This window comes from Balaenoptera ricei, chromosome 5, assembly GCF_028023285.1.
Source record: "Balaenoptera ricei isolate mBalRic1 chromosome 5, mBalRic1.hap2, whole genome shotgun sequence".
Classification (NCBI taxonomy): Eukaryota; Metazoa; Chordata; class Mammalia; order Artiodactyla; family Balaenopteridae; genus Balaenoptera; species Balaenoptera ricei.
In genome coordinates, this window is record NC_082643.1 from 25538162 (window position 1) to 25555602 (window position 17441).

The window sequence follows — 17441 nt, forward strand, 5'->3', positions numbered from 1 at the left end:
ACCTACTTTTTTCCTATAAATATTGTCTATTATCACCACTATTCTATATTATAGTTGTCTCAAAACTATCTCAATAAATTTTTAAGTGATGGAATTATTCTCAGATCATCTTTGGTGTATGAGGGGCTTATAAGTGCTTTGCATGCAGATGGGCAAGGCTCTGAATGAGATTGTACAAAAAAAAAATGACATGATGGTGAAGACAGAAACATGGTGGGGCTACTCTCTCCAAGGCGTTTTCAGCAGGGAAAATTTTTTTTTCACATCTTCTTTCCTTTTATTGAAAAAAATTTTAGAAAATGGCAGTTAATACAGGGCACAAACAAATCAACAGTGGAAAACATAGACAAGATAAAACTAAAAATGCTTTTGGCTTCTTAAATTGGTTAAGAGCACAAAACGCAACAGGCAGAAAGTCTCTTTTAAACAAATTAAAAAGCTGTGGTTTTTTTCCCCAATTTTCCCCAAGTCAGGTATATACATACCCACAAAAATGGTGTGTGAAGGAAAACTGTCAAATACAAGAAGTTGTATTCTGAATTAAGGGAAACAGCTGTTGAAATGGGAATTAACACAGTCATGTCAGCAACAGGTTAACAGTTTAAAAAATCGAGTCTTCAGATGCCAGCAGGGAACTGTTGAATAGCTAAAAACCTTGTGCAGACTCTGGTCTCCAGTTCTTCCCTTCATTTTTCATTCATATTTCCATCAAGAAACTTAGACTTTTTACTGGTCTTTTTCCCCCTATCATTTTAAAGTGATAAGGTTTGTGTATCTCAGTGGTTCTCAAATTTTAGTGTGTCCAAACCACCTGGAGGGCTTGTTAAAAGACACTGGCCCCAGAATTTCTGATTGAGGCCTGAGAATTTGCATTTCCAACCAGTCCCCAGGTGACATTGGTGCCGTTGCTCTAGGGACCACACTTCCAGGAACCACTGGTATAGATCTAAGAAGGGCACTGCAGCTGGAGGCTATCTCTCTTATGGATTTATTTAAATGTACCTGCGGGATCTAGGTATCGTGCCTTCAGCCCTAGATTAATTTATCCCTTTTCATCAGACTCTGATTTATGAAATGATCTAAACTCATCTCTCAGTTGTACACTGGGCCCCAAATTACTTTTGCAATCCTGTATTCGTGTGTTAGACTCTACTTATAACCTACACATTAATCCACTAATTGTTGGTGAACGCTTATTAGATGCCTGGTGCTGTGGAAGATGCTGGCATTGCATATTGAAGAAAACCAAACACCACTGGTACCACAAGAAGCTTACAACAGGTAGGAATCAAATACTATTCAAAAGATAAACATAAAATTCACTTGTGTAAGTGCTAAGAAGGAAAAGGCTCTGTGATATTAAAGTTGGAGGTTTGACTTAGACACAACTCTTAATTTTGATTCTCTTTCTCTTCTATTACTAGGTGGAAACTAAGAAGAATCTGAAAAGTTGAGTCAACACAATTTCCCCAGAGGCAAGGTGGAAGAGGAGAAGAGTCCCACGGCCATGTGTAATAACAGAGATAAGACCAACTTGCTCAGCAGATCAGTTGACCTCTGGTGACCCAGCCTTCTAGGATTATTCCCTATCTCAAGTCCCGGAATCGGTTAGTCATATGGCATCTAGACACATGGAGGTTGTCTAGGAAAGACCTTTGATAATGACATAATGGTGAGATGTGGCCAACTAAATGCCCCCTCCTCCCTCTAAAAGCTGGAAGAATGGCTACATTTGGCAATTTCTTTTTTTTTTCAATTTTTAATTTTTAAAATTTGTTTCAAAGTTAAACCCAAGACACATTGACTTCGTAGGAAGTCCACTGAGAAATGTTTTTCTAGGCTGAACACCTGTTTCCCCTCAGTCTCCCTCAACAGAGCATGTACATGTTAATTACTTTCGTTTTCCAATCACTGCTGTCCCACCACTATACCAAGATCACCTAAACTGTGTGTGTTGTATCCTGAATGTTCTTAGTTATACCCTAATTTCACTAACTGCAAAAGATTTTCTGGGATAAACTCCCACTTGAATTCTTTGGCTACTATATTTATAAAATAAAAATAAAGTATCTAAAATTGCAAATGTCTTTTGAATCAGAATCTTATTTACAAGAATTTACCTCACACATATACTTGTATATGTGACAAAGATGAATGTACGTTTTATTGTGGTATCATTTCTATTGACGCACAAAGACTGAAAAAACCTAAATGACCTTTCAACTGAAGACAGGTTATATAATTTGTACTATATCCTTATAAATCATGGAAATCAAAGTTTTAAAAATATGAGGTCCCTCTACATACACATCTACTGTGAAATGAGTTTTAAGTTAATAAGTAAAAAAAAGCAAGATTCAGAACAGTATATGTGGGGACTTCCCTGGCAGCGCAGTGATTAAGAATCCTCCTGCCAATGCAGGGGACATGGGTTCGAGCCCTGGTCCAGGAAGATCTCACATGCCACGGAGCAACTAAGCCCTCATGCCACAACTACTGAGCCTGCGTGCCACAATTACTGAGCCCATGTGCCTAGAGCCCGTGCTCTGCAACAAGAGAAGCCACCGCAATGAGAAGCCCGCGCACCGCAACAAAGACCCAACGCAGCCAAAAATAAATAAATAAATAAATTAATTAATTTAAAAAAAAAGAACAGTGTATGTGGAATGTTCTCATTCATATTAAAAGAGAGGTTAATCTATATCTATCCATCGATCTGTCTATATTCTAATATATTATAGCAGTATTTTCCTCTAGGAAAGGAAGATGGCAGGGTGAGTGTCTCGGACGAGGGGAAGAGTTTTAACTTCCTCAAATCCCATGTGTACTATATGAACATTTTATTATGCCCATGTGTGTTCCTTATACAACTAACAAGAAAGTCTTTTGGTTTTGTTTGTTTGGTTAAGGAAAAAGGGCCTGTGTATACTCCTGGTATACTCTAGCGTGCACAGGGCTCTCTGAGTTTCACAAAGCAGAGGTTACGTTATATGTATAATAACCCTGGTGTATTAGTCTGCTCAGGCCGCCATAACAAAATGCCACAGAATGGGTGGCTTAAACAACAGACATTATCTTCTCACAGTTCTGGAGTCTAGAAATGTAAGATCAGGGTGCCGGCAGGGTTGGTTTCTGTTGAGGCCAACCTCCTTGGCTTGCAGCCAGCTGCCTTCTTGCTGTGTCCTCACATGGCCTTTCTTCTGTACACATGAGGAGAGGGGAGGGAAGGAGAGAAAGATAGATACCTTTGGTGTCTGGTCCTCTTATAAGGACATCAGTCTTATTAAATTAGGGCCCTACCATTATGTCTTCATTTTATCGTAATTAACTCGTTTAAGGCCCTATGTCCAAATACAGTTACTTTGGTGGTTAGGGATTCAATATATGAATGGGGGGGGGGGCACCATTCAGTCCATAACACCTGCTAAGTGAATTTCAGAGTGCAGACATATTTCCAAATCAACCTGGCCTTTCTTACATCCAAGAGCCTTCGGTTTGCATTCCTTTTAGCACCAGTAGAAGCAGGCAAGGAGGTAAGAACCAGAGCAAGAGATTGTTGGGGAAGAAGTTGTCTTTAACTCTGGAGCTGATATTGCTTGTGGCTTTCATGTTCTATCATGACCACACCCTGATTCTTGGCATTCTAGGGCTCAAAACCAACAACTGGGGACAGTTGTTGATCACAAACTGCCCCTGATTTCACTGCATCCAGAATATGCAAGATTTGGATTAGCAGATACAAACTATTATATATAAGATGGATAAACAACAAGGTCCTACTGTGTAGCACAGGGAACTATATTCAATATCCTGTGATAAACCATAATGGAAAAGAATATGAAAAAGAATATATATATGTATAACTGAATCACTTTGCTGTACAGCAGAAATTAACACAACATTGTAAATCAACTATACTTCAATAAAATTTTTTTAAAAAGGAAAAAAAAGAATATGCAAGACTATCTACAACAAAGTAATTGATGAAATAAAGCAGTTTCCTGAAAGAGTTCGTTGCCTCAATTTTGGAATGAGCTTCCTTTTCTCCACTTTGGACCTTAATGGGATGAAGTCAGTTGCTAAGCATAAAGTTTGAAAGTAATGGAAAGTAATGGTTGAGGCCTTCACCATCTTCCAGGTGAATGTCCTTGGTTTTATCAGTGCATTCTAGCCTGTGAACCATAATGCATTAGAAGTCATCTTGTCCCGTATGATAATTTACAAAGTCTCTGGGGGAGAGAACTTGATTGTCTAAGTGGGCCATGTTTTTGCTTCCAGTGCTTTTCAAAGCATGGGAAGGACACCCCACATGCACAAGAAATACATAGAGGTGAAGGATGAGGGTAAAGAGAGGTCAAAGGGGGAGTCAGAGGTCCTTGGCAAGTCAGATGGGTGCAATTGGCCCTGCTTGCAATCCTGAAGTGTTCTGCCACAGCTTTCCAAATCAAGTCTCAGCCTGGTCTACAAGGGCATGCATCTCCCTCTCAGCCCTACCCCCGACATTCCCGCCTCATACTCTATGCTTTGGTAATACGGACCTGTCCGGTTGTTGACATCCAGCCCCTTCACACTGACTCCAGATTCCCTGCCTCTACTCAAGCTGTATCCCCAACCTGAAATTTCCTTTCTACATGTCTTTGATTTGATAATTCTATCTCATCTTTCAACATTCAGCACATGAGTCCTCATCACCTCCGGGAAGCCTCTTTTAGGTCCACAGACGAAGTACCTCTCTTCCAAGCTTCCTCAGCTCTGATCACTTACTCTCTCTCCCCTCTCCCCTCTCCTCTCTTTCCTCTCCTCTCTCCTCTCTGTGTCATAACTTACTTTTGTAAGTTCTAACCAGCTGGCATAGTGCCTGCACACAGTAGGTATTTTTCAAAAACACATTTTGAATTGAACTGTTCAAATTTAATTTATCTGACAAATCTGATACTTGTTTCCAGGGATCAGAAATTTTTCCTAGTTAAACTGGTGATTGGAGGAGACTAGACTTGGGACTAGAGGTGAACACACAACATCGTTGCTCACTAGGAGCTCAGAACACAAAGGTGCCTGCCTGCTTACCTGGAAGTAAAACTGGAGAAACACTTCAAACATGAGCAGTAAGAGAGCAGTTGGAAAGCCAAGAGCTCTTTACTCTAGGATCTGGGTAAATGCTCACTAATTCATTCATTTATTACAGCCTCACCTTAAGACAGGCCTGGTACTACCTGCCCAAAATAATACAAAGACTCTGCTCTCCCAGAATTCACCATCTTGTTTGGCTGATCGAAGTGTAAACAAATACAGCTGATCCTTCTCAAGCACTTAAAGTTTATTTTTTTGGGACTTCCCTGGTGACGCAGTGGTTAAGAATCCTCCTGCCAATGCAAGGGACACGGGTTCCAGCCCTGGTCTGGGAAGATCCCACATGCCGCGTAGCAACAAAGCCCACGAGCCACGACTACTGAAGCCCGTGTGCCTAGAGCCTGTGCTCTGCAACAAGAGAAGCCACCGCCATGAGAAACCCGTGCACTGCAATGAAGAGTAGCCCCCGCTCGCTGCAACTAGAGAAGGCCCACGCACAGCAACGAAGACCCAACACAGCCAAAAATAAATAAATAAATATTTTAAAACACTTAAAAAAAATAAAGTTTACTGTTTTGATGGAAAGCACATGAAAAGCAGTGATTTATCTTTCTGCCCATGCCCAAGTATCAGAGAAAATTAACTCTTAGCTAGTGAGTAACCAACAACCCATCATCTCAGCCTATATTGGCTTTAATCTTCTTCATCATTCTTTTCTCAAAATTGAGATTGCAATAGCTCTTTTTTGTATGTTGTCTTAATTTTATTTATTTATTTATTTTATTTAAATTTTTATTGAAGTATAGTTGGTTTACAATGTTGTGTTAGTTTCAGGGGTAAAGCAAAGTGATTCAGATATATATATTCCTTTTCAGATTCTTTTCCATTATAGGTTATTACAAGATATTGAGTATAGTTCCCTGTGCTATACAGTAGGTCTTTGTTGGTTGCAATAGCTCTTAATATGTCCCTGAGGTTAGTAAATTACAATCTTCACTATACTGCATATTGTAAGGAAAATATGTTCTGTCAAAATTTTTGAGAATTTAGACATTTGTGAAGGAGATTTGGAACATCTTTCTGTAATTACTGTGCACTATGATAAGTACATATTTAATATCTTAGGCTACTCCTAGGGAAGGGGGAGACAGGTAGCAGAGGTTTTGTGAGGAAAATAACAAATAAAGCAAAGATCCCATTTTCAGCACGAAAAGCATTTCCTCTGTTCTGTCCAAAAAGATCAGACTCCTAACAAGACTAAGTAATGCAAAGATTGGCTCCTAAAGAGGAGGATTTGCCCCCAGAGTGTGATTTAGGGCTAGCTCTATAATCTAGGGCACACCTTCTTTCAAGGGACGCGTTCTTGACTGCAGAGAATAAAAAATGTAACTGAACCCGACTTTTCTAGCAGGCTCTGGTCCCTGGAAAAGCTCCATGGTGCAGCTGGAGAAAAAAAAAAATAGGCCAGTTGGCAGCCAGGACTAAGGTTGGTGAGATTAAGGGAAAGGAACCTGGACCAAGTCTCTAAATGTTTCTTCATGCCAAGGGCTGACCAGTGGTCTTCAGTGGCATGCTGTACTTTAAGCAAAGCGTCTATGAGAATATTATATTTAAATAAAGCACAGATAAGAAGAGCATTGCTCTGCATCCTACAAAAAATGCCACTTGACCTACTATACTGCAGGAGCATAATGAAAATACTTTGTCTTGAATGGTTTCAACTAGGCAATCTGTGAGTGCATAGCAAGTTGAATGTTGACCTTGAGTTGCGCAAATTTGGAAAATCTTTTGTAAGTTTGTGGAAGTTAGATTTCTTTCTCTTGACAAATGTAATTTTGTGTATGACCATATGTGTAACATTTTTAGTGTTTAAGAACTGACAGACCTGTATACTTTGTTAAAGAGTAAGAAAAGGAAGTACCAACTTTGGTAAGTTCTACTCTTTTTTTTTCTGCTTCTTTTTTGTTTTATTCACTAGTTTGTTGTATTTTTTTAGATTCCATATATAAGTGATATCACACAGTATTTGTCTTTCTCTGTCTGACTTATTTTAATTCTACTCTTAATAATTAAATCAGTCATTGCTGTTTTCCCTTTAGAACAGCCTGTGACCTTGAACAGTACTGAGTTCAGTCTAATATGGTCTCCTGGCTAAAAAATTATCTGTCAATTATCATTGCTTTCAACAGAATCTAAAGGTTAGACTGATTAAATGAAATGTAGTCTGGATAATCAGGTTCTGTGAATAACTCAAATGGTAAATCTGGTTTTCTTTTGAAAATTAATACTTTATAAAATAAAATTTTATTCCTAAAACTGAGCAGAGTCAACTTCATGCCTTTTAATGATGCTTAAAATGTACATCTTAGCAAAACCCATATTTATCCTGAAAATATGTCGACAACTAATGAAGGGATATTTGCAGTGAATGAAATTATCTTTTTCAAACAATTTTTGAGCTTACATGTGGATCAGCTATAAACTCATTCTTTTCTTTCATTTATTATTTTTTTTTATTTTTGGCTATGTTGCGTCTTTGTTGCTGCATGCGGGCTTTTCTCTAGTTGAGGTGAGCGGGGGCTACTCTGTTGTGGTGCGCAGGCTTCTCATTGAGGTGGCTTCTCTTGTTGCGGAGCATGGGCTCTAGGTGCACGGGCTTCAGTAGTTGTGGCTCGCGGGCCCTAGAGTACAGGCTCAGTAGTTGTGGTGCACGGGCTTAGTTGCTCCGCAGCATGTGGAATCTTCCTGGACCAGGGCTTGAACCTGTGTCCCCTGCATTGGCAGGTGGATTCTTAACCACTGCGCCACCAGGGAAGCCCGATAAACTTTTTCTTGTTAATCTAACAACAAATAGATTCAAATAAACATACAGCTTAATTGATGTTTTTGATTGAGTTGACTGATTGCTTAAAGCATTTAGCCAAACTGACTTCTTTTGCTATTTAGTAGTCACAACTACTATATTTAAGATTTGATTTGCAGTCTAGATAAGCCAAGAAGCCCAGAATGATCGCCTCGTGATTTTAAAGATGGCTCCATCACAGGGAAAAAATCAGAGGACAAAGTTGGAAGATTGTCTTCTATAATATCTAGAGTACAAGATTTCTTAAGGAGAAAAATCTAGAAGTGCACTATTATATTGCTAAAGACATATTGGATGGTTGCTAACTTCCTTCAAAACTGAAACTTGTGTGTTCATACTTACAGCATGAATGAATGTTGTTCATTGCACAATGAAATGTGCCGTGTGCCTCACGTAAGCAGACTGTGAACATATGATTAATCTCAGCATCCTCTCTGACATGAGGCAGATGATAAATCATGACTAACGAGGGATCCGTTCCTTCTGGTAGTTTTAATACAACGGGGCAAGATGATAATAGGGAAGTAAAAGAGGAAGCCAAATACACAATATATTTTTTAAAAATTGTGCCTTCTGTTTTACGGACTGTACTTTTGGTCTCGTATGTAAGCATGAGAAAGGAAGTATGAGGTGGAATTTGAATCAGCTTCTCTTTTCAACGTTGGTCATTACCTTAAACAAGAGTATTTCTGTGCCTTGGTTCATCCCTCAGCAAGAAGGAGGGAGACGTGAGACAGGAGTGTTACTGGCCTTTCCTGAGTGTTTGTTCTGTGCCAGCCCTGGTTCTGGGTACTTTACCTGTGACATCACTGATGCAGAGCGGCAGGACCAGTAGTAGTGTTAAGGGTGGACCCTGGGAGCAGGGTCCCTGATTGGAGTCCTAGTTCAGTCATTTACTCCTGTGACTTTGGGCAAGTTATCCACTATTCCTACCAACTCACACTCATTGAGCTTTTCCCCTGTACTAGACACTGTATCAAGTGTTTTATTTATTTATTTGGATCCTCACAACATCCTTATCATAAGGTTGTATTATCGTTATTTTGAAGACATTCAAGGTAAAGAGAAGTTAAGGGAGGGAGACTGGTGTAAAGATTAAAATCATCTGGTTCTAGAGCAGCACTGCTCATGTTCCCATCCCAGCTAGACCACTTATTAGTTGTGTCAGTTTAGGCAAATTATTTAACCTCTCTGGAGACACATAGAGCAGACTTTGAACAGTGCTGGGCACATAGGAAAAGCTTAGTGAATGTCAGCTATTATTGTAGTTCAGTGAAATGGCAGGTATCCCTGTTTGCAAGATATATTTACTGCTTGGTTTTGAGTATCCAAGAGATGGAACAGACATCTTGTCTTTAGGACTGTGATTTGAGGCCAGTCACTGTACAGCACACACAAGTATGTGTATGAGGGTATTCAGGGCTGTGCAACCTCTCTCTGATCTGGCTCTATTCCACCAGGAACTCTTTTGGTTCCTCTTTTGGGTTGGGGTGGGGATGAGTGCAAAGGGGAGGGTACCATGCCTTTGTGATGTCTCTCAAGAGCAAACCAGGGCTGCAGTAAGGAGTGTCATTGAGTGTGTGGTTGGTCGTGCCCAAGTCCAAGGCCACCAGCATCGTGACAACTGGAGTGTCTGCAACGTGTAACACACCCAGTGGAAAGAAACCTCATTAACTCAGAATTTTGTTTAGGGTGCTCTTTATTTGTGATCAAAACTTTGAAGCCCAATGGTAGGGACCATAAAATAAATAAAGACATCTGTATCTTATAATACTTAGAGGATCCTTTAACTCAAGATTTGTGAACATGGCAAAAAGATTAGTTTAAATAGGTGGAAACTCTCACTCTTGTAATGACAAATTCATGAAGTATTTATTGATCACAATAAAGTGATGAATAGGGTTTGTGTTTAAGCTCATTTTCAATACTAGTTCTTAAATTTTAAAAAGTTACCTTTAATTATCAAACCAATGAAGCCTCATAAGAGAAGACAGTCAGTATAAGGGCAGTTGTCTTTCTTTTTTTTTTTTTTTTTAGTGGAACATAAAGAAATTCATTCATGCTTCTCCTTATGAATTGCTACTCTTCCTAAGACTCTTTAATTTTGAAGGAGCTGTCAGCTATGATGGCTGTGGATGAAGAGACTTCTTCCAGGACCAGCCCAGGTCCCCTGCCACTTTGACAAATTTGAAGAGTGAGGTCCTTGGCTTGGCAACCCCTAAAGCCAATGAGCTGCTAGAGACCCACGATCAGGAATGCACTTCCTCATTTCTGTTTGACTTTGCTACTTTTTTCTTTTCCTCAGCCCACCTCGTCTCTGGGTCTGACCCTCAGCCTATTATGACTTAGGTTTGGCCCGAGAACAGAGAAGAATCTTCAGATGGAGACAATAATCTTGGAAACAAAATGGCAACATCATTTGAGCGGTTTCCATGGATCTTCTTTGGAGATAGTTGATTGAGCATCTCCTAAGCCACCTGAATGGTTCAAAACGCAGAGTTCAGTATTTCCTATCTGACTAGGGTTAGGTCTTTATCGAGATCACCATGGCAATCTGTTTTGAAGTATGAAAAGGGCCTGTTTAAGGCCAGCTAATAAAGAGAAGGCACGTCCCCAGGTTTGGCACATAGACTGGTATCTGGTCCTTTCTAAAGACAACACTTTCTGTTTCCAAAGTGAAAATAGATAAACAAATTTTATTTATTTATTTTATAAATTTATTTATTTAATTTATATTTGGCTGCGTTGGGTCTTTGTTGCTGCGCACGGGCTTTCTCTAGTTGTGGCGAGCAGGGGTTACTCTTCGTTGCGGTGCAGCCTTTTCAATGTGGTGGCTTCTCTTGTTGTGGAGCACAGGATCTAGGGCGCGCGGGCTTCAGTAGTTGTGGCTCGCGGGCTTAGTTGCTCTGTGGCATATGGCATCTTCGCGGACCAGGGCTCGAACCCGTGTCCCCTGCGTTGGCAGGCGGATTCTTAACCACTGCACCACCAAGGAAGTCCTTTTCTGTCAAGTGTCAGACTATTAATCCTCCAGACGTCCACAGGCCAGAACACTGAGCATAGACAAGCCTCTCTTCTCTCCGCCACCTAATGACACAAATGGGACACGGCAGCCACATGGGCAACGTCTCTAGGGGCAGAACAAATTGTAAATGACCTGATAAGGATAATCAAATAGTGTATTGAAAAGTTAAAGAATGACTATTCCCCAGAGAGTTAAATGATAATACTTAAGATTACCTTCACTGTATTTTCTAATGTTAAAGATTACTTTAAAGGATCCTATAAATATAAAAATAGTAAAATAAAATTATGTAAAATAGGGTGAGATTATTCCCTAAAGGTCAGAAAAAATATAAATAAAGGATGAAACTAAATGGCTTCTGGACACTGTTGGCAATGACGAGTTCGTTTCTAGTATATGGGTGCCCTGGAAGGGATGGAGTGTAAGGGAGGGTCTAGAACTGGCTCTTCCCCATCTCATCTCAGTTTTCCTGCTTCCCACCCTCTCTCCCCTACTCCTCCTGCAACAGACAGGATGGGTTTGCGGAGCATCGCCTTAGCTGGAGACCCAGGGTGAGACGGGAAAGGGACCTTCCTGTTCTGTGTGAACAGCAGCTGCAGAGGAGACATCCCTGGTGCCCCTTCTCCTCCCGCCAGGCTGGTGGAGACTCAAGAGAGATGATAGGTGGGGAGTGGCCTTTCCCTCCCTGGGACGAGGCTGTGGTCTGCATGCAGCTGGGGACGAGGGAGTAGGGAGAGGGGGGAGGGGGACCGCGGCCCTTTCCCCACACTTCTCTGTGCACTGCAGGGGCCTCAACCAGCAGGTTGGTAGGACCTGGAAAAAGCTTACCTCTGTTGCTGCCTCAGGCATTCGCAGAAGCTCCATTAATAGCTCTGGTACCTTTGGCCATCCACTCTCAGAAAAGACAACGAGATTATGTGTGTCAAAGTGCAAAAAGAAATCTAAGTGCATTTACAACATTCCTCTCACCTCCCCTCTATCCTCCTGAAGATTCTTTGCTTGTTCCTTGGCTACCAGGCTTTGGGAATACTGAGTGGAGGTGCCACACTGAAGGAACCAAGGTAGAGGATAGAGCTCTCTCCCTAGGAGAAAGCACAAGAAGGAAAATCTAGGAAGGAGGAGGGGGTTGGGAGGACATAAACAAGTCAAACATGAGAGGATGTTTGTCTTTCTCTGTCTGATTTACAGATTATATTCCATTAAAAGTTATTACAAAATAATGGCTATATTTCCCGGTGCTGTACAATATATCCTTGTTGCTTACTTATTTTATATATAGTAGTTTGTGTCTCTTAATCCCATGTCCCTATGTTGTCCCTCCCCTCTTCCCTCTCCTCACTGGTAACCACTATTTATTTTCTATATCTGTGATTCTATTTCTGTTCTGCATATACAGTTGTTTGTATTTTTTTGGATTCCACATATGTTTTACAATCTTTCTCTAAGGATGCTATTTCTCTACACTGCAGTGAATTAGGACATTGCCTTAAATGAAAGGAGGAAATAAAATACAGGATGGGTACACGGGATCATGGGCGCATATGGATGACAACTTTCTTCAGCTGTGATGCTTGGAATAGTAATTCTATGCACTTAGCACTTAGTTCTTAGTATACTTCAGATGGAGTTTGGGAAAGACGGTAGACAATGCCCATCTTCTATCCAGAGATTTGCAATGCACATGAACTTTTTTCTTTTTTAAAAATATTTATTTATTTTGGCTGTGAAGGGTCTTAGTTGCGGCACGCTGGATCTTCGTTGTGGCAGGCAGGATCTTTAGTTGGGGCATGCTGGCTCTTAGTTGCGGCCTGTGGACACTTAGTTGCGGCATGCATGCAGGATCTAGTTCCCCGACCAGGGATCGAACCTGGGCCCCCTGCATTGGGAGCACACAGTCTTACCCACTGGACCACCGGGGAAGTCCCACACACAAACCTTTTATAATTCTGCAGTAACCAGAGGTATTCTTCTCAACTAGAAGTCCCATTGAACTCACTTTGGGAAACAGTCTGATCCAGGAGGGACTAGACAGGTTTGTGTTGACATTGAATATATTTGAGGGAATTGAAAACCAGAATCTGTAACCAGAGTCAGAAAAAAAAAAAAAAAATCTCTGCAGGACTAAATTGCGTTACTTAGAAGATTTGCTGGATGATACTCTGCTTTTCCTTTTAATAGCTCTTTGCTTTTTTATCTGAGTTTTATTGTGATTACTTTAAGAACTTGCTAGGTACCTTGAAAGGCTTCTTTCCCAGCCTCTGGGCTCTCCTGCTGGTTAGGTGCCTCTTCCTCTAACTCAGCAGCCCCAGGGGGATTTCCCCATTTTTCAAGTTGCCTGTTCCTTCTTTCTTGCTTTCTTTACCCAGAGTTTGTTTTGAACGGGTTCTCGCTCATTCTTTCTTACATGTTACTGAAACCATGCAACCCAGATTGGCACTTTGAACCCACTGTCTTTTTTGTCGTTGTTGAATTTTTTTTTTTTTTAAACTTTATATTTTAGGACATCTTTTTTAAAAATTATTTATTTATTTATTTATTTTTGGCTGTGTTGGGTCTTCGTTTCTGTGCGAGGGCTTTCTCTAGTTGTGGCAAGCGGGGGCCACTCTTCATCGCGGTGCGCGGGCCTCTCACTGTCGTGGCCTCTCTTGTTGCGGAGCACAGGCTCCAGACGCGCAGGCTCAGTAGTTGTGGTTCACTGGCCCAGTTGCTCCACGGCATGTGGGATCTTCCCAGACCAGGGCTCGAACCCGTGTCCCCTGCATTGGCAGGCAGATTCTCAACCACTGCACCACCAAGGAAGCCCTGTTGTTGAATTTTATTTTATTTTTTTTTACAGCAAGTTCTTATTAGTTATCCATTTTATACATATTAGTGTATACATGTCAATCCCAATCTCCCAATTCATCCCACCCCCACCATCCCACCCCCACCACTTTCCCCCCTTGGTGTCCATACGTTTGTTCTCTACATCTGTGTCTCTATTGAACCCACTGTCTTTTAACTGTGATCACACACCTGGTCTCAGGACTTAATGAACCTCAGGTTCTTTACGTCTTGTCGCAGAAAGAATTCAGTGAGAGACAAAGTAGGAAGTGGATTTATTTAGAGAGAAACACACTCCACAGACAGACTGTGGGCCATCTCAGAAGATGAGAGGTCCCGAAACATGGGGTGGTTAGTTTTTACAGGCGGGGTAATTTCATAAGCTAACGAGTGGGAAGATTATTCCAATTCTATTGGGGAAGGTGTGGGGATTTCCAGGAATTGGGCCACTGCCCACTTTCTTTTGGCCTTTTATGGTCACCCTCAGAACTGTCATGGCACTGGTAGGTGTGTCATTTTGCATATGCTAATGTATTACAATGAGTGTATAATGAGGCTCAAGGTCTACTGGAAGTCGAATCTTCCGCCATCTTGGACCTAGTTGGTTCTAACCAATTTTTGTCATAGGCTATGTCTTTCTTTTAAAGGTTGTGCCCTGCCCGCTTCCCTCCTGTTTCATTATCTCGGCCTCGGGCCAATTCCAATCCACTGTGACACTCTGCTCTGGCTTCTGGTGCCCAGCTTGGGCAGTGCCACCATCTTCTTTAAGTTTATGGAGGGAATTTGAGGTTCACCGAGATTCTCTGAGCTGTGGAAGGAAGGAAGTGGTAACAGAAGGAACTAAAGCTATCTCGGAAAAACATTGCTGAACATCCAGATAGGTCCACTGGGTCTGTGGATCACAGTTTGGGTCAACTTGAGGGCACTGGAGCCACCCTATCTTCTGAAATACACTCTGTACACTTGTAGAATGAAAGACTGAAAGCTGCCAGGGAGTCTCAGAGCTGGAAGGGCTGCAGGTAGCAGTCAGAGATTCCTGACTTAGAACCGAATTCACATTCACCACAGGGCAAGACATGTATTCAGAGGTGTTTTTCCTAGTTCCTCTTATTCCCATTTTTTTTTGGATTAATCCCTTCCTTCTGCTTAATATCTATTTATATTTTCCTCACAAGACCACTGAATAAAATTATAGGCTTAAAGAGAGGAAATCAAAGCTTTGGAAACTCTGTGGCTGGGTCACAACAAAGACTCTCCTTGATCAAACCCTAGTCAGGCTCCTCTGAGACAGCTTCTCGACTAAACCTCAAACTTGGTCTATAAAAATGCAGACTCCCCCCCCCCCCAAACCCACACCCCACCCTGCCCCCTGGCCCTCACACACTATGAGACTTGAACAGACACTGGCTTAGTTCCAACAGCTCCAGGCCACATCCTGAGGGTAACTCCAGCTCCCCCTTAAAATTGCTGCTTGAAAAAGCTCAGTGTTGCCAGGAGAATTTACTGTCTGTTCCAGCCCAAACTGGGAATAGGCAGGTAGGCTGCTGAACCCTCCCACTGAGCAGTTACTTTAGAAAGCTTGCAATTATAAATGCTTTCTCTGCCCCTTTGAGACATGAATCTTCTACCACCCAGAACTGACTTTTCAAGGACCTGAGGGCTGTCTCTTTGAGATGCAAACATTCAAGGAGATAAGGTCACTGTCTGCTCCCAGGCTCCTGGGTATCTTTCCTAACTGATATCACGGCCTCCTGGAGAAGTTTGTTTCTCCTCTGCTTAAGCACCAATAGACAGCCCCAGATGGCCTAGTCACGTGGACCAACCCCCTTCCCAGCCCCCAGTGCATTTCCTGAGCACACCTCAGTCTGGAAAGGTCTCCAGCCTTTTGTTTCAGCCAAGTTGAAGTCAGTTTACACTGGACTCTTTTCCCTATTGCAGTAGTTACTATTGAATAAAATCTATCCTTACTGCTCTAACTAGATTCCAGCTTTGTTTATCCTTGACAGTCAGGGTGTTGTTGACATTCAGCTTCTCCTGACCTCCATGTGCCATTGACTTGTTATCATTCCTCCCAGGTTTTCATCTTTCTTTTTCACTGAATATTGGAAGAGCAACGGTCAGATTCTCCTGGCAGAGGATAAATCTGGTTCAGAGGATAAATCTGAAGCATAATAGAGGGTGTGTGATAGACCTTGGCTAGATTATAAGCATTAGCATGTTATCTGATTTTTTTCTGAATGATTGACTCAAATGTTGGGTAAGACAATAAAAATTCATTTTTTCTTTGCTGTTTCTTTTCCCCTTTCCTCAACCTTTTCTGTTCTTCCTGCTTATCCTTTTTGTAACAGGGTGTAACCAAAATATTACACTGGAGGTCTTAAATTATATTTGATGTATGAAATGAAATGCATTTTCCCGACATAGCTCTGTTATCTAAAAAACTGTGTTTATGTTTTGGTGACACAACCAAGCCAAAGATCAGGAGAAGGAAGGATTTACTACTTGCAGCAGGTAAGAAGAACCCCAGGGATATTTTCCAAATCAGTGTCTCTCCGAATAGCAAAATTCGGGAAGTTTTAAGCTAAGGGTACCTGCATATTAATGAAGGGGCTTGTCAGTTGACAGAGTCCAGGCATTCGTCGACTGAAGTTATGAGGGTCAGAAAAGGTCAATGTCGGGCTTCCCTGGTGGTGCAGTAGTTAAGAATCTGCCTGCTAATGCAGGGGACGAGGGTTCGAGCCCTGCTCTGGGAAGATCCCACATGCCGTGGAGCAACTAAGCCCGTGCACCACAACTACTGAGCCTGCACTCTAGAGCCCACGAGCCACAACTACTGAGCCCACGTGCTGCATCTACTGAAGCCTGCGTGCTCTAGAGCCTGTGCTCAGCAACAAGAGAAGCCACCGCAATGAGAAGCCCGCGCACCGCAGCGAGAGTAGCCCCCCCTCGCCGCAACTAGAGAAAGCCTGTGTGCAGCAACGAAGACCCAACACAGCCAAAAATAATAAATTAAAATAAATAAATTAAAAAAAAAAAAAAAGGAAATGTCAATGTCATCATGCCTTAGGTTCCAGCTGTCCTGGTGGTTGAGCGCTTCAGGCTAATATTTACCATTGAAACAGAACTGGGAGTCTTTACAACTAATATATTATCTTTACTATTGTAACTTGTCTTGCCTGATAACAGTCCTTTGTTCCTGCATTCTTTTGTTCCCTTAAGATCATTAATTACTGAGACCTTTCCATGGGCAAGCCTTGTGCCCAGGCTGAGATCACAAAATGGCTTAGGCCAAAAATGGCTTCTCTTCTGTCAAGAAAGCCATGCCTAGTTCTCTTTCTCCAGGGACCCCCTACCCTATCTGCTTACAGCTCTACTTAACTAGAGTAAACCTTCTGAGCTCTAACCATCCCCTTTCCATGCCAGTTCAGGAGAATTGAAGGAAGGCCCAAGGTAGGATATTCCAAGGTCACTGCTCCACTTGAGCGTCAGTGTGACGGCTGATATTGTCAACTGAGGCCAGAAGTGACTTAGTGAGAACCAGAATGTGGGTGGGATGACTTGACTGGACGTCTTGCCTGCCCTAGTGTGGCCCCTTGCAGAAGGGAAACCCCAGAGTTATCACCGAGAAGCTGGAGGGGTTGGGTGAGTATCCTGTCACCC

The 17441-nt window shown here is 41.9% G+C and overlaps 1 non-coding gene across 1 annotated transcript; it reads right to left on the reverse strand.

Annotated features, from left to right (window-relative positions):
• Window positions 1-10943: 10943 nt before the first annotated feature.
• Window positions 10944-11074, reverse strand: LOC132366797 (small nucleolar RNA SNORA17). The gene has a single exon (XR_009503524.1). It is a non-coding gene; the product is annotated as a small nucleolar RNA SNORA17 (small nucleolar RNA).
• Window positions 11075-17441: the final 6367 nt, after the last annotated feature.